This window comes from Passer domesticus, chromosome 11 (genome assembly GCF_036417665.1).
Source record: "Passer domesticus isolate bPasDom1 chromosome 11, bPasDom1.hap1, whole genome shotgun sequence".
In the NCBI taxonomy this organism is placed as follows: Eukaryota; Metazoa; Chordata; class Aves; order Passeriformes; family Passeridae; genus Passer; species Passer domesticus.
In genome coordinates, this window is record NC_087484.1 from 16988319 (window position 1) to 17006606 (window position 18288).

General features: G+C 43.6%; 1 long non-coding RNA gene across 2 annotated transcripts; it reads left to right on the top strand.

The window, feature by feature from the left end:
- Nucleotides 1-10902: 10902 nt before the first annotated feature.
- Nucleotides 10903-15098, top strand: LOC135278986 (uncharacterized). 2 transcript variants are annotated; one of them, XR_010346354.1, is made up of 4 exons: nucleotides 10903-11302; nucleotides 13482-13715; nucleotides 13811-14055; nucleotides 14211-15098. It is a non-coding gene; the product is annotated as an uncharacterized LOC135278986 (long non-coding RNA). The 2 variants fall into 2 exon arrangements; XR_010346353.1 differs by having other exon boundaries at nucleotides 13811-15098.
- The last annotated feature ends 3190 nt before the right edge of the window (nucleotides 15099-18288 follow it).

Genomic DNA, 18288 nt, shown 5'->3' on the forward strand with positions numbered 1-18288 from the left:
TCAAAGCCCAGGGGGAAGCTCCGGTTCCTGCGGCGGTGACAGCCACCACTGTCACAAGGGCAGCTTTGTTTGGCTGCCCTGGTCAAGTCCCCGGCACTGCGGCCCGGGGGTGTGAGGGCACGGCCCGTGGCAAGGGGAGAGCAGGACTGCGGGGCTGAGGGCATGGCCGGGACACTGCCGAGCCCACAGACCATCGGCACTGAGCCGGGACACCCCGAGCCCACAGACCATCGGGCATGGCCGGGACACCCCGAGCCCACAGACCATCGGCACTGAGCCGGGACACCCCGAGCCCACAGACCATCGGGCATGGCCGGGACACCTCGAGCCCACAGACCATCGGCAGTGAGCTGCTTGGAACCAGGTGTGAACTGTGCAGCTGCCACCGCCCATGCCTCCCGTTCCTCCTTCCCCTCACAGACACCGCCTTTCAGAGGCAGAAGCACTGTTTGCAAGTCCAGTCATCTGCAGAGTTACTCGGGTGTTCACCCTTGCTAAAAGCAGATTAACAGGATATGTACTTGTAATCCAAAGACCAACTAAGTCAGTCACCTCAGTTACTGGAAAAAAACACTTCCAAGTGTTTAGAACTGGAACACAGGAGATGGCTGCTGGCTGTTCTGAAAAGCAGGGAAACATTATCCACAGGAGTTATCTGAGCCATAAAGGTCATGAGCTGCTACCTGCTGCTACCTGAATTATGGGTAGGAGTGTGGAGGCATACTTAAAACAGTGGCACGCTCACTGGGAAAAAGTGAAAAAGGATAAACTGACATGGAAGGAGAAGGAACTCAGTTTTCAAAGATGAAAAATGCAGACATTTGTGCAACAGAAGGGAATTAAGGCATTGTCTGCCAAAAGATTTACTAGTGTTGGTAGAGACAGAGTAAACTTAATAAATTCGTTGGGAACATTAGCACAGGGAAGAGTCCTAGATTTGTCTTACACCATCTTTCACATTTCTTTCAAGGCAAGGAAGCTTCAGGATAAAACTACAAAAGTGATTTGATGTAAAGGAAGATGGGAGGTAAAGCACTGGACAGCACAGAGCTCATCTCCTCAGATCTCATGTTGAACCCTCTGCTCTTATTTATTTCTGGGTTAGCACCAGCAACTGAGCCATAAAACACCTTGTCAAAAGCCTCACTTTGAGAAATGCTTGGAATCTGCAACTTGAAATTAAATATTATCCTTATTAAACTGCTGGATCTGAATACTATCAAGTTTTATGAGAAGGAGATTTCAAAGAAACTTTAACTTCAAATACAGATTTGTTGTAAACTTTGAACTTCAGCCTCATCTTTATTACAGGGTGCATCAATTTAAGTTTGCCCGAACTTTTCATTCATTTGAAATCCAAACACTAACTCTGTAACTGGCTATATTTATTCCAAATAGACACAGCTATTGGCTGTACCCCTAACAGTTCTCAGGGTAAATGAGGAGTTGATGGCTCCTAATTCAGTTCAGCATCAGAAGAGAAACAATAACTGCAGCCACAGTGATAAAGCAACTTCAACTTCACAAACACCTAAGGCTTAAGAAATTATACATTATACACAAACAACAACATGCTCATTTAAAGATTCCTACATGTATGCAGTACTTTCACAAGGTTCTTCATAGATTCCTGATGTTTACATACAGAAGTAAAGCTTTTCATGATATCAGAGATATTACCCCGCCTTTTGCTTAAATGTAGATTTCAGAGGGCAGGGCTTTGGAAGGTACTGGTGTCATGTGTTACTGTAGCTCTTTTCTTGCATGAGCCTATGCCGAGTATCCCATGGGGAAACCAAAGAATGTGGGGATAGATAGTACACATAAGAGTCGCCAATCAAATGAGGGAATAACAAATGTTTGTCCTTGGAAATTTAACCTGCACAAGGCACTACACTAGAGACTATGGGGGACAGTGGCCTTTCCTACACAAGTTGTGAATAATGATAGGAAATTGAATAGTAGCTTATTTATATTTTAATTAGAAAGGCACAAGAGCACAATTGAAGGCAGGAAAGAAGTAGTTGTATCACCCTGGAGCATTCAGCAGAGAAGGAGTATCAGGGAAAACATGCATGGCTGTTCCTCACCACATTCATGTATTCACAAACTCTTGTTTGGCTTGGTTCTTTTTGATTTCCAGAAGGAGAAGCTCATTAACTATTCTCACGTTCCCTTTTAAAGAGTTTCAGGCATGCAGTCGAGGGGAAAAAAACATTGCCATATGTTTTGTTCAACAACAGAATGAATAGCAAGTGGTAAATAGCAGGGAAGATTGCAAGAGATCTTATGAAAATACTGATTTGGAAGTCAACTGACTCATCAGGAAAGAGAACAGCAACCCAATGTTATATTTGGCCAATTCTAGCTAATATCCAGGGGGAATTAATAAAAACAAAACCACGAGCCACACTGAAAGAGGAGAGCTATGAATGGGTAAATATGTGTGGAAGGTTGGCGCTAATCTTTCATGAGCAGGCTGCTGCCCACCTCTTCTTGGGAAGAAGCTAGAGGGGGAAAACCCAACAGTGTCACAGATATAACAGATGTGGGAGCTTTTAACTAAAAATCCTTGGAGGGATACAAAATTTAGGAGTACAGGACAGTACATGTGTTTAAAGTAAAATCAAACTGACTTCCTATGTGAAATAAAAACCATTAAAGAAGGGCTTGAGTGGGACAAAGCTCATGCTTTCAACAGAATATATTTCAGTGTATGCCTTCAAAACTGTCTAAAATGAATAACTCTAAAATTACAAAACTGCCTTCATGACTCATTAAATAATTGAATGCTACAACTTAATGCAGTGTTAGTCTAAATTAAATTAATTGTAACTAAAGATAACATTTTTAAAGAGTTTGCTTAGAACTTATTTTGCTTTAGTTACAAACAATAACCTGTTCAACAAAGGGATTAATATCCATGATCGTGTTTAATTAAAGACTCAAACTGATGTTGTAATAATTTATATCTAAAGATATCCTGTTAGTGTGGCATTTTTGATGCCTTTTTAAGCATACAGAGGGCTGAGCTACTGTTGAAGGGGCAGGTAGAGCCAGCTGGGATGCAGGTTCTGGCAGCAAAAACAGCTTGTGTTCCTGAAGTGATCATTCTCACAGCTGTTAATTTTGGGGTGTTGCTTTAAAAGATGAGAAAACGTTTCTAGACCAAGCAACATGAGGTTTCAATGCTAAATAATCCTCATGTACATATCAGTACATTTGACTCATTTTTATCTGTGAAACTTTTTGTTTCCAAATAAAGAAACAAATGAGTAAGTTGCTAAGATTAAATTGGAAAGCAGCAAACTCTGGCAACATGCCCCAATGATTAATTATTTAGTAGAACACTTGGTCATATGGGCATGCCCAGAGCCACTTTTCACAGAGAGATTGATGACATTAATAATAAGGTGACTGAGGATATAGTGGAAAATTTATCACCACTTGACACAGGCTCAGCTTTTTTAATGCTTAAAGTACTTTACATTCCTAGCTTGTATTTTCTCATCCTACAGTTCTGTTACCAACCCACTGTGATAAATCAGAGTGTCATTCAGATATTAATAGTAGGATAACCCCACAAACCTGAAATTTCTAGTTAGGGGAAAGCATGTAAACGGGTTGAATCTGTAAAACAAGCTGCAAGGCACACTCGGCAACACTGCCACACCCTGGAACTGCCATGCCATGAGAAACTGTGTCACCCACGGAAAATCAGGGGAAGGATTAAAAATAGAATTTATTTCAGCTCCTGAACTTTCTTGCTCAAAAGCTGCTTGTCATTTTCTAGGCCACTGAAACGTTACAGTGGAGCTGAGTGTCAAAGGCAGCCAAGAGGAATCAAATCATCAAATGGTATCTCAAACCTGCAGAAAAACATTCATCCCTATGGGCTCCAAAGACAGCGGTATCCTGAGATTCTCACAATTTAATCATCAAATAGACCATAAAAGCATCCAAGCCCAGGCCTAAGTCTGTGTCTGAGCCTTCCCCACTGTACCCCAGCAGCTGCCCAGACTGGGCTTCCCCACACTTGCTGTGTGCCCAGGTGTTGCCCTGTGGGCATGGATGCCCTGGCCCTGCTGCAGCCCAGCCCACCAGCAGCCCTCCTGCTTGGTGCAGCACAGGTTTAAGGGTGTTTCTTCATTCAAGCAGCACTGACACAGAGCCCTTTTGCTTTTTAGACCACCCTAGTAAGACTCAGCAGGTTTGTCTGGATTACCCTGTGTGCACCTGGTATTGGGGAAGGGTGGAGAAAAGCCTCTTCTCAGGACAGATCTGCTTTCCTCTGAAATTCTGATTAAATAAACATGGTAAACAAGTATTGTTAAAGACAGAGATGGCACATTATAAACTCAGTAACATGACAGTGAGTGGCCAAAACAAAGACTGCTTTCCTGGTCTACCAGATGAAGGCTGCAAAGGCTTCCAATAGTTTGCTTTTATTCAATGAGCTTTGTTTAGTCAACTACTGTACAATGTTTTCATAAAACAAAACTACTTTGCTGTCTAAGGCTTCAACCAGAAAACAAATGTGGCCAAGTTTTCCAAAACAGAAGCTGAAGTTTGGGTTCTTGTGCAGGAAGGATGTTTGGGGTTATTTGAGAAAATTGAGGTAAACTACCACATCTTTGGCAGCTTGAGAAATGCCATGGCTTAGGTGGGTGCCCAAATGTACCCAAGACACGTTCTGGGAGAACAATTAATCCTCCAATTATCCTGTCTTCTGTAACCACATTCATGGTGGAACTGCCCCTCACAGCTGGGTGTGTAAAAGCCAAAACTAGAGTATACACTTTAGAAAGAAAGATGTTGCAATAAGTTCCAGATCTGTTGTGCAAAAACCAACTGTTAGTGTTTTGTGACTCACAGACTCCAAGGTGCTGTTAGTCAGTACACTCAGGGAATGACTATTCCAACTGCATTATGATTCATGCATAAAGCTGATCTTGAATTTGGGGTTGCTTACATCCTCATAGTTGCATCTGATTTCACTTTGGGATAACAAATCAGTCACCTGAAATTTAGTCAGCAAAACTTAAATTCAGTGAACACACTTGGATTTCCTTTGTAGTGCAGTACAGCAATGCTTCCATAAAATTGTCAAAAGAATGCCTTTCAGTGTGTTTTGTAAAGGAGGAAACATCTTTCTTCTGGCAGAGATAGGGAAAGGAAGTCAAAGCCATCCCAGTTTCAGTAAGCTTAACTAGAGAATTCTTCAAACAATCAGGGCTGTAGCAGGGGTACCTGGTTTGGCAGGCTGAGCTGATCAGGGCCAGGCTGTCTCCTGCTTGGCCCCTGCAAGGCAATGCTTTGGGGCTTGTTCTGTTTAGTGCCATTTGCCCATCACCCTTCTGCACAGCACTTTGGAGACACTACAGCTGTGGAGTAGCAGACATGTGCCCAGCAGAGTGGAGAAAAAAGTGAACTATTTCCTTAAAACCTCACTTAGGAGATTTGTACACGTGTTAAAACAGGGATTATTTAGGGGCTTACCTGTCCATGGGTTCTTCTGGGAAATGCTGAACTGAATGTCAGATCTGCTCAATTTTATATTTTGAGTGTTCCTTACTGATTGTACCAGACAGTCCACACAACCTACTGCTTAAGGGAACCCTCACTTCCAAATCACTCCTCAGTAATGATAAAATGAGGCTCATTTAAGTTTTGGCTGATGGACATACTCCTTTGCTTCATTGCAATTCCTTAATGATTCAAAATCTGATATTAGGAACAACAGACTATGAAACAGAGCTTCCCTAGCAGATAGGTCTTATATGCATAAGAAAATAATTGTATGTTAAATAAAGTAATTGCCAAATTCAGTAATTCAGTAATACTACTTGCAAAATTCAATACATTTTAAGTCTATCCCATTGAAATACTAGAGAAAGAGATCTCTGATTAAAAAAAATCTAAAATTAAATTCTAATATTCTTTTGTACACTAACTTTCCATTCTATACCATGAAAACATATTAGAAAGCATTAGAAACATATAGAACTGAGAACTCACAGTAACAATACAACACACTGTGATGTACTCACAGTACAATCAGAAAATAAAAAGAGAACATGCATAGGATAAAGGCAGGAGGATTTAAGAGTATTGTCTCATTCAGGATTTCAGAGCTGAAGGTGCAATAATGAAAGTATGATTTTATAATCTTCCTCCACCTTGGCATTATTCTGAAGTAAATCTATGAAGGCATAAGTAAGTGAAGGCAGTGTGATCTCTTTGCTGATTAAGGTGATCCAGCACTGAGTTCAGATATAGGGTGGTCTGGGTTTAGGGAAACTAGGCCAGTGGTAGCTGGGAGCACATGGAGCATTCACCCTCACCTGATGCAGGAAAGGTCTGGGGATTGAAGGATTAAGGGAGACAGTTTATGCATGAGGAACACTACAAGCACCCTTGCTAAACAACACACAGACCATGATCTGCATTGCTGCAAAATGTTCACTTCTCAGCTAATGGAACATATGTGTGTCCCTCAAGACACTGCATTCTGTACATCTTCACTTCTCTGATATTTCAAAGACATGAATCTTCCCAAGAAATGAACATAAACTATATACAAATGTGTAAAAATTGGAAAAAAACCAAATGCTTTGTATGCGTTATGAATGTTTTTTAAGGGATATCACCTAAATGTTTCACATATGAGACCAAAACCCTGCTATATTCACAGGAGAACATCACAATTCAAAGAAGTCTTTTATTCTGAATGGTGGTCCAGCTTGAGCACAAGCAGCTCCTGAATCCTGATGCTGTACCTTTGTGGAGACAGCCCACGCCAAGAAGCTGTAACACCAATCTAAATAGCTGTAACCTTTGGCAGGAAGACAATGAACGTGAATTTATCCTCACACAGGACAAATCCCTCACAAAATACACTTGGGGCTGGTGTTTGCCAGCCAGTGTAGTTACTGGGCCAGTGTGCTCAGCAGTGGGTGTGGGCTGTGAGCATTGTGCTCCTGTGCTGTCAGCCAGCACCCCACAGCACAGGTACCCAAGGGACCTCCTGCAAACACACATTTTGTGTTCAGTACAGTAAGTTCCCACACACACCATCCTGGGGAAAGCTGAGCATTCTTTAGCTGGAGATCACCCAGTTACTCACTGTAAATTTTTAAAATTGTATCTGCACTTTGCTTAGTGCAATTTGGGTTGTTTTAAAGGCATTTTGTCTCATCTAATTCTCTACTTGAGACAAAAGCCTGGAATTCTAAATCACAGCCATTAGCACAGCTCACCAAGGTCATAATCTCACATAACCTGTTTTGCTCCTGGAAGACAGCTCTGAGGGCTCGACTGCCTGCACTGAGTCAGCTCCCTTGTCTTCCAGAATAGGATGTTAACACAGCAGCAGCATTGCTTTTGCTTGAAGTAAAGTATTGCTGTTCACCAGGGGAGGGTTTGCAATAATTGCTTCTTATGTAAACAGGCAGAAATGAATGATGCTTTCTGGAGACCTAAATAAAAGTCTTGTTAATTATTGCAAAGATGTATGGATGTAAAATCTCAGGCCTGATAAATATTGAGCCATTATACACTTAAAGTTCTATTTCATCTTTTATGTTTAAAGAATAAAGCAATAGTGTTGTATTATGTGGATGTGTTAGAAATGCCTGCAAACTATAGGGCTAGTTTATTGTCCAGTATTCTTAGAATATATTAGAGCACAATAGACAAGTGGACTACTCAGCTGACACTGTAATTACTGTGATATAAAGGTTGTGGTGAATAATGAGTGTTGCTGCTAAAGGTATATTGTGGAATAATGAATCAATGTGTGAAATCTGGATGTCCTCAGGATAGGATCAGCCAGAAGAACTGCCAGTAGGTGTTATTTGCTTTGTTCCATCTGAGGCAAGCAAAGCAGGGTACAAACCATTACGAACTCATATTTATTAAGAAACTTAATTGGTATTACGCTGCAAACACGATCATGCAGTGTGCAACAGGTCTACACCCCATCACTCTTATTTAATAGTTTGATATTTCATTTAGTAATGTCTTTTGCCTAGAGGAATACTAAACAGCCACTTTCAATTTTAAGGAATCAAATTATCTCCTGAAGACACCACTCCCAAAGCTCTTCTAGCTCTCACAGTCTGTCTTGGGGAAGCACACAGTTTTCCTATGTTTCATTTGCCAGAGACAAGTACAAAAGAAAAACTAATCTTCACCTTAAAAAATCCCAGCAAATAAGACACTGGTGTACCTATACACAAAGTCTGAAATTATGACAGTTTTTGAATCCAGAAGGATGAATCTTAGATTTGCTATTATAATTTTAAATTTTTTTCTGTAGTGCAAGTAAAGTTTATTTAGATTGAGGCTTGCAGTGGGGCTTTCAAGAGACACTTATTGCCTACAGAATCCAGTTCTTGGTTTAGTACATATATATATATATATATATATATATATATATATATGCTATGGCTATATATAGGGGATTGGCTAACCTAAGTCCCAAAAAAGTCATGTGTGAAGTGCCAGCTGCAGGACAGCACAGCTGTGGCCAGCTGGAAATGCAGGCAGGAGAACTGCCACTGGTATTTCAAGAATATATTGTATTTCAGCAAGAGCTCAACAAAACTGGCACTGGGGAAGGGCAGGCCAAAACACAGGTAATCCTCCTGTTGAATTAAATGTTTGGGTCCCCTGAAAGTTCTGATTTTTCCCTTTCTGCAAGAGCTGCAGACATCAAGTACAACTCTTTCTGGAGCAGGCTGTTGGCAGCATGTAACTCACATCATCACACAACTCAGCTGCCACAACCCCGCTCTCCATCGTCCCCAGAGCTTGTTGTGCTAAATGGAACACAGCCCTTGATCTCATAGCAGTTGTGCTAGACTAAGATCAAAGTCTAGCAGCTGGCAAATTAGCATGTGGGACTCCAGTCACGAGGAAAAGGCCTTTTCATACTTGAAAAACAACAAGTATACTTCTGCTGCCACGTAACAGTAAACATAGTTATGGTTAGATACGTGATGATGAGTAACAAGGATACAGATCACTGGCTCTTGAGTGCATGGAAATGTGTTCACATCACCCAAAATGCTGACAGTGCCAGGATTTGTCACTTGCTTTTAGTGACACCTCTCCCTATGTGCTGTTATTTATCTATCATGAGCTAAAATTTCAAAATGTGGCAGTACAAGCTAGGTATGGATGTCCTGAACTCACAAGTTATTCACAGAAAGCCAGATACGTATAAAAAGTGGGAAGTTTCATGCATGTGTATCCTGTTTTGTCAGCACTGCTTGTGGTAACAGCCTCTCTACATGACAGGTTTGGTGATCACCTCTCATCAGCTGCATTCCAGGCCCCTTAGCCTGGCCAGGAGGTGGCTGAGAGCTTCTGCTCAAATGAGACTAGGAGGGGAGTTACAACTGAGCCAGTTAAAACTCTTGATTTTTAGTCAGTCCTTCAGTGGGTGATGAGGAGCACAGGACAGTGGGCCTTTGATGTCGTTAGCAGTGGTAATTCTGGGACCTGCAGCCAGTGTTGGCAGGATGACAGTTCTCACTGGGATCATGGAGGCACTGCTGCTCCCCAAAGCCAGTTATTTTAAGTCACATCTAAACAAGGAATTATCAGCTTAAGATCAGCCTTTCTCCCCTGCAGGTTCAATTAGATGCAATACTTGGTACTGAAAGGCAGAAGCACATCCCTCTCACTTGAGCCAGACTGCTCTTGCCTTCAGTGGGTGTTGGCTGCTGCTGAACTGAAGAATTCACAGCCTGGCCAGAGGTATGTGGGTAAATACCTGGGAGGCTGACATGCCCTTTGTGCCTGTTTGCTTCAGCAGAGGCACAGCAGCCTCATTTCAGACACTTCCCTGCATGCCAGTGCCTGACATCCTGCCTGTGGGAGGGCAGGTGACTCTGCACCATTTCTTGTGCCACCTGCCTGGCACCACCACGCTTTCTGGTGGTGGCTGTTTGCCTTCTCTCTTACTCATGTCCTGAGCAAAATTAAACCAGCATACCACCAGAAACTACCACTGGACTCTACACTTCACAGCCTGCCCCATGCACGCTCCTTTCCCTTCCTCCCTCCATACTCTGCACTTGCAGTGGGTGTTTGCTGCTCCAGCCACGGTGTACTTGGTGGCAGCACATCTGCACCAGCAGCCTGCATCACTGCTGTAATGCAAGCAGAGACTAAAAGCCCATTGCAGACAAGATCTTAGAAACATGAAGAGGCTTGCAATAAGGAAAACAAAACAAAAGTGCTCTTAACACATCTCTGGGGTTTTTTCCTGTGAAACTGTTTTATGAGGTTGGGTTTCTTTAATTCATTGCTAGGTCCTTATGCAATATTACTGCCCATTAAATAAAAAGATTTACATCCCAAAACAGAAAGACATACTGTATTTACTAACAACCAAATCCCAACACCTTTATAGGTTTCCAGACCCAGCTCAGGAAACCTCTTTCTGGGCTGCAGGGCTAAGCACCAGCCAGGTGCTGACAGACATTACAGATACACCTGGGCAGCGATGGCAGCTCCAGAGTGAAGCTAGGCACTCCTTCTGCCACGGCTGCACTAAAACCAGCATGAGCAAACCCCCTGCCCCCACAAGCCAGAGCATCACTGCTAACATCTGCTGGATGAAGACTTCACTCTATATCCAAATACCTCTGGAGCTGAGGTGGCTGCAGATCCAGGGGTGGCTCTCGTGTCCTGCTGAAATCCATGACGTTGCTCCTCAGCTTCCTTGCAGCATTCCTGGCCCACATCTGGGCTCAGCTCCCCCAAGCTTCTCCTCCAGCGTGCAGAGCTGCTGAGAGACCCCGCTCAGCTGCTGTGCCCTCAGCTCTGCTCACCCCTCTCAGCTCCTCCAGCTCCTCTGGCTGTGCCTGCCTTCCCAGCCAGATTTCTGGAATGATTCAGCTCAGGGAATAAACAAAATGGAGTTTCCTCCCTGGGGAGAGGCATGAGCAGCAGGTGAGCAGTGGGAATACCAGCACCCTGCTGTCACAGCCCAAGACTGTCATTACCTTACACCACATGTAATTAAAGCCACAAATCAGTCACACTGAACTCATTTGTTCAGTCCTCATTCACTTGCTTGGTGGAGGGGAATCATCTGAAAGCAGCTGAAATCATGGCATCAGGTCACCTAATACACATGGGTTTCAGCTGTGAAGTCAGACTCTGGCTATGTATTCTTCAAACTTAAAATCAGATAACCTCTGTCAGATCCTTTTTCCAGTTCTTCATGCCTATTTCTTCTGTTGCAAAGATATGTTTGAAATTACTGATAAATCAGGAAATGTTTGAGGTATGTGAGCAAAACAGAAATCCAGGTGAATTCTGTGCATATTTAAATTTTTAAATGTTCAATTTAATGTCACCAATATTGTTGTACTAAGTGCACTAGTTTTGAGAATCCAGATATGCACTTCATGTAAAAAAATGGAACAAGCCTGGGACTGATGATGAGAGTGTTGATGGAACTAATGCACACTTTAAAAGAAGAACCTTGCCTTCAGTATTAATTTGATTGAGCTATTGTAGAGCAATCACAGCCCTCAGACTGCTCTATACTCCAGTAAATTAGACTTAAGTGCTTCAAGAGAGAATTAAGAGAACTCAAGATATGAAAAGTATCATTCAAAATTTCTAAGAGCTATTAGGAGTGATAATCAGCTACAGAAGGTTCTGTCATTTTTTACACACATGCATGTAGAACTACTTATTTACTCATTGATTAACTTTTTGTATCTCCCATCCATTGTAGCTCATTTGCTGCAATCCCCTAATCCAAAATTAGGATGGCGATACATACCTTTTCAAACATTAACTGGAGCTGGGAATTATGTTCTAATTCTTTGCATTTCAAATGTTCAGAAATTATTGAAATAGGAGATGTAGCTGACTGCTGTAGAGAAATCATGTTTTACCTAAGCTCAGACTGTTTTTAAACAATACTGTTTATTTCAATACCTGATAAATTCCAATATATTGCTAGTGAACACATAATAGAAAGCTATTTTTTTCTGTTGAAAATTTAATTGAAAGTTATCCCAAGTAATAATGAAAGCCCATAGCAGCACTGGCATTACATCAAACAGCGCTGGTGCATTACAAAGGCACCTCTGTACTGTTCCTGATCAGAGAAAAGATTAAGTGATACCAAGGGCCGGCTGGGGCTTTTTAATAAATTCTGGCAACAAGGTTACAACTCTGGACAGTGGCCAAGAGTGCAGTTTTCATGTGCAATCAAGGGTATAGCTTAAAACAGAGAAGGAATCAAACCCAGGGCTGGAGAGGGGACAAGCCAGCAGGTGGCCACAGCGGAGCCCAGGAACCACAGCTGGGGCCAGTTGTACACTATGCTGCAATTAATTTTCATACATGTTTTAATGTGAGTGATTAAAAGCACAGCTGTCCCTCTGCACTGCCCAATGACAGCTGGTTTTGCCTTCTCCCAGATTAAGTAAAGCCAATCAGGCTCCAGAGCCCACTGAGACCACTTCCCACTGATGTCAGTGCCTGGCTCAGCTCCTCTCCCACTCCACCCTCTGACTGGGAGCAGCAGGTGACTCCAGTGGGGCAGCACCGTGGCAAGGGCAGTCTGGAGGACTTTGTGAGACAGGACAACCTGTGCCTGACTCTGAACCACCACAGGGCAGAGCAGCCCTCCCCTTGCGTAGGTGGGTCAGGAGTGGCAGCAGGCTGAACAGGAATTGTGAATGAAGCAGAAAACCCAAGATGGTACCCAGGATGGCCTTTGAGCAGTGCCTTTAATCTCAGCACACAGCTAAAAGGACATCCTCCCACAAATACCACTCTGTCTTAAGCAAAGAAGTTGTATTTCTATCAGAAAGGGTCACAGGGGTCCTGCAATATGAATCTTCATTGGAAGTAATATCAGATGCTTTTGATGAACTGTGTAAAAACTGTAATGGCATGTGATTAGCAATTTCACAGGGAAAGGATCAATTTCATGCTCTTCTCTATATTTTCTAGCTCTTACCATCCTGCACTGTGAAATCCTAGATAGCAAACAGTGATACAGTCGAGCAACATTAAAATATCCTTCCAAAACTGAAAAGGATACATCACATATGTCAGCAAAATCTGTAATAATGCCATATAAATATAAAGCAGGTCATCATTATTATTCAGCTGCCACCACGAAGAACTTAAGACAGATAGTGTAATAAACAGTTTTAGAACTGGTAATTTCCATGCAGGTATCCAAACCAGTTAGGTTTTTTTCCCAAAGGTTGAGTGCCAGGCTATCATCAAACAAAATCAGGTGAAGAGATTCTTGTAGAAACAAGACATGAGGTTTAGTATTCCAGTCATAAAACAATTAGTTGAACTTCAAAGCAATTTCATGTTATTGCTTTCATACTTTTGGTTTTGTTCTTTTAAGTGGGGATCATTTTCTTGTACTATTTTATTTTACTAATATAAATAATGTGTCCACTTAATTTTTCCATCTCTTGTAGAACAGAGCATATATGGAGTTTATACCAGATTTTAAAACAAAATTTATTGTCTAAAAGAGGAATCTAGGAGCTCTCCCTTCTATGAAAGTAAATTTCAGCACTCAGAAAAGAAGATCCAAGTACCATTAGTTTTACCTCCACTGACAGCATGCTCAGACTGAGATAAGAATCAGAGCATTTCACACCCATGAGTGGTTTTCTTCAGACAGGAATGAGCTTCTCAAGATACTCCAGGTAAGGCTGCTCACCCTGCAGTGAGGGTCAGGATTTCAGCACTGGATTTTGAGACAAGCAAATTCAGCCACTAAAATACGTTTTTTCTCTTCTAGTTTTTACACCAGTGTTTGTACAGACTGGTTCCAGGTGCCATGCGGGAACCAGCTGTGGCACAGCCCTTCCTGCCAGTGAGTGCCAGCAGGATTTGGGATCCTTCCAGCCCTGTGCAGCTGTATATATCTGGGAAGCAGTAATCATGCTGTGTCATAGAATTTAACCCAGGCACAGAGGATGAGGGTCCGTTCCCAATCCCAAGGCAATCATCAGTTAATGAACTCTGATTTGTTTCTTACAAATGGTTAGTCCTTTGCCAACCTGTTCCCTGTTTGCCAAACCACTGTCCTGACATCTAGACACTGTCTAGACTTCTGGGCCAGACCTACTGTTAGCTGGTTAAAAGGATTGAGGACAGTTTTCTTCACTATTTTTTGTATTTGCTTTCACATGCTTCAGGCAAATTCTTGCACCATCAGCACCTGTAAGCGGAATCCTCTTGAGCTGATTATTCCTTGGCAGGAACTTCTCCCGAGGTCACTACAGGTTTCCAAGACTGAATGCCTCCCTGATGTGCTTCATGCCCACAGGGTTTGTGACACTGCTCTGAGGTCCATCATACCTAAGGGTTCTGTTTACTTCAGCAGTGCACATTTCTCAATAGTTCCTAAGGCATCTGCACTGCTATGGGACTATTTGGGTGATGAGGAAATTTGCAGTGCTTTGCTCTGAAATGTCTGAAGACAACACACCCAAAAGGCAAAAAGGTCTTGAGAACACATTCCTGTGAGGTTTGCAGGAGGACCCTGAGTCTGCAAGTCAAACAAACAAGAAACCCACATGGTCTTGGAGTCAGACTGGATCAACCCTTTTTCCTCAAGGTGTAGAACTTTCATCTGACCTGCTGGTGACTCCTCACTTTTGTCTCATGTGAAAGTAAAACAAGCTCCACACAAGACACTGTATAGTGGGAAAATGAAGTCTCTTCCTGCTGACTTTGAGACCTTTCCCCTGGCACCATATGTTTTCAAAGAAGGATAAGTTGCTACAGGCCAGTGTATTTCAGCCTTCCCTGCTGTTCCTCTGATTCAAAGCAGATCTGAATTGGCTGCATCAGATATATTTAAGAGTGAAGAGAAAAGGCACATTGCTTTGAACTTATTTCTGTAGTGCTTCTTGGGATGGATGCCTTAAAGTCAACAGACATTTGGCCACTGACCAGAATCCAGCACTCAAGGACAGTGGAGATTGTGGACATATCTATATTTTGGTTCAGTTTAGGGTTGCACATTTGAACTGAATCTCCCAAACATAGCAGTAATAATTAGTTAAATGTATGATTCCTGATGAGCAACAACTCTGAAACTGAAGGAATAAATTCCTAGGTACAGCTTCGCTTCTCACATAGGAATAACCCAGCAGAGGACTTGAAATAGAGACATTTCTTCCACAGTTGTGTGGGCTCAGTGAGAGCTGTGGATGCCAGTGCCCATCCTGCTTTTTCAACACCTGTATGAACCTGACTCCTGAAAAAAGGACAACAGCTATTTCATTGTGACCCTGTGTGCTTCCTCTTTCCTGCTGTTTCCAGCTGAAATTTCATCTTTCTTTGCTTCTCCCCAACTTCCCCCATGCAGTGCCCAGCCTACAGAGGCCCTACCCCACATATACAGGACAGGCTGCAATTCAAAGGCTGAAAGTTACTAAAGCGCTTATGCAAGTTAATTACTGTGCCTGTTTAATCCCACGTAATGCAGATTAGTGCTGTCAGCTACTGTTGATGTAACAGCCCTTCCACTGGGAAACCAGAGGAGATGCTGATGCTGAGGAGATGCTGACCAGTGCTGGGAAAAGAAACCTCAAGTGCTGCTCCCAGCTGCTGTCAGAATGGAGGAGTTGTGCACAAAAGCTGGATATGAAAATCAGGCAAGTTTAGAAATTATATCACCCCCCTCATTTCAAGAGGAAATTGTCAGCTTTGACCCTGTGCCCCACTACTGCACCTTGTGATGAAAAATTTTCAGTTCCAGAAGACAGATGCACAAAAAAACATCCTTACATCAAGACATGAGCTGTGGTGAACTCAAGCCACTAGACCTGACTTACATATCAAACAAAAAATCCTAATACATGTTTCCTTCAAAATGAACACCAAGAGGTCACAGACAAGGCCTGTTGTCCCTTCAGGCAGGAGAAGATGGAAAGGTGGAGGGGAACTTGTACCTCTCTCCACCTGAGTCCCATCTAACAGGATTAATTTACAGCCCTTACTCAGGTGAAAAGCAGCAAGGTGTGTTTGCACAGGGCCTGCTTATTCCCCGAAAGAGTGCAGACTCTCCGTGTTCAGATGGCTCATCCCAACAATGAATGGCATGTTGTATTTCACCTTTTCCTGTTCTAAACAGTGAAACAATATGGGTTGTCTTGATTTGTAAGAGTAGCCAGGAGTACAGCATTTCACATGACACCTTTGGTAACCCAGTACACTAATAACATCCATTTTCTCAACCCATGCATTATATGACAGTTCAGCAAATATTTTCCACCTCAGCAGGTTTTACGGTCAAATTACAGATTTTTCTCTTTCTGGTTCATGGCTGATAAACTTTGACTGATGATAGCAATAATGACAGAATATGTGATAAGGTGGTCTGCCACTGGCTGAGAGTCAGGGCACGGGACACTGAACTTCCTTTAAAAGCCCCTTTATTCCACATGACTTACAGATGCAGTAAAATTTAATCATTATTTTTAAAAGAGTATAATAAAGTCTAAATCACATCAATCCTTTATTCACATTAGAAATCTCAGTCATTTGTATTTTTAAAATTTAGATTTTGCAAGCAAAAAATAGGAGAGATTAAAAGATTAAACATTTCTTTTCACAGATTTATTTTCCTTTTTGTTGAAGACCTGAAAGCAGTTAGGTATCTCAACAGCTTCCAGAGCAGCAATGGTTGTATTACTTTGTGCAGAGGAGGAGGAGAAGGAGAAAAGGAGGAGGAGAAGGAGAAAAGGAGGAGGAGAAGGAGAAAAGGAGAAGGAGGAGAAGGAGAAAAGGAGAAAAGAAGAAGGAGAAGGAGGAGAAGAAGGAGAAAAGGAGAAGGAGAAGGAGGAGATGGAGAAGGAGAAAAGGAGAAGGAGAAGGAGGAGAAGAAGGAGAAGGAGAAAAGGAGAAGGAGAAGGAGAAAAGGAGAAGGAGAAGGAGGAGATGGAGAAGGAGAAAAGGAGAAAAGGAGAAGGAGGAGAAGGAGGAGAAGAAGGAGAAGGAGAAAAGGAGAAGGAGAAGGAGAAGGAGAAGGAGAAGGAGAAGGAGAAGGAGAAGGAGAAGGAGAAGGAGAAGGAGAAGGAGAAGGAGGAGAAGAAGGAGAAGGAGAAAAGGAGAAAAGGAGAAGGAGAAGAAGAAAAGGAGAAGGAGAAGGAGAAGGAGAAGGAGAAGGAGAAGGAGAAGGAGAAGGAGAAGGAGAAGGAGAAGGAGAAGGAGAAGGAGAAGGAGCTGATTTCCTCCGCTGTCCCTTCTGGTCCCTCCTGCCTCCCCTTCCTGCCCGGCGAGGGAGGGAAGCGGGGAAGCCCTCTGGAGCCGCGCACTGTCGGGCACGACTTCGCCCGTCCGCGATAGCACGTGCCTAAATCCCGACACCCAGGGACGGAGCAGACACGGGCGTGTCCCGCCCCCGGAGCCGAGCACGGGCCGTTCCCAGCGCCCGGCCCCGCGTCCCGGGCCCGCGTCCCGCGGCGCCCTCAGCGCTCCCCTCACGGCGCCGCGGCGCCACCGCGCCGCCTGGCGGCCACCGAGCTCCCTGCGCCTGCGCCGCGCCCGGGCCGCGCGGCTCCGCCCGGGCACCCCGCGGAGCTCCGTCCTGACGGCGGAGCTCCGTCCTGACCGCGGAGCTCCATCCGGACCGCGGAGCTCCGTCCTGACCGCGCAGCTCCGCCCGGGCACCTCGTGCAGCTCCATCCGGACCGCGCGGCTCCGCCCCGCCCCGCCCCGCGCATCTCTGTCCCGACCGGCGCACCTCCGCCCTGCGCAGCCCAGCGCTCCCTACGTTTTTGAATCTTTAAAAGCCGGTGCTGTGTCGCTTACCAGAAGCACCGCTGAAATGAGAAATAGCACAGATTTCAGCAATACATCAATCACCTGGCTTCTGTTCTAACGTGGACCTCGGCGCGTTTTCAAGCACTTACATATCCACATTGTGTAAGTCTTAGTCCTTGTGCAAGTCTTTCTCTTGGAAAACACTATAATTCACCTCTCTAGAGGACAGTCTCTGTTCTGTAAACAGGGAGAATGCCAGATTTCCAGGTAACACACCTGTTCCCTGGGATTAAATACTGCTGCTGACTGCAGAAGGGAAGGTGAGCTGATTCATGTCAGCCAAGGAAAGCCCACAGCCAATGTGACAGGCCCTTGGACTGTTCATTAAATTTCATCACAGCCATTCCAAAAGCAATGTGGCTTCGTTTGTGCCAGTGGGAAATTTAACTGAAAATATATTGGACAAAGAGGTGTGAGCTGGCCAACAGTTTTAGTTGTGAC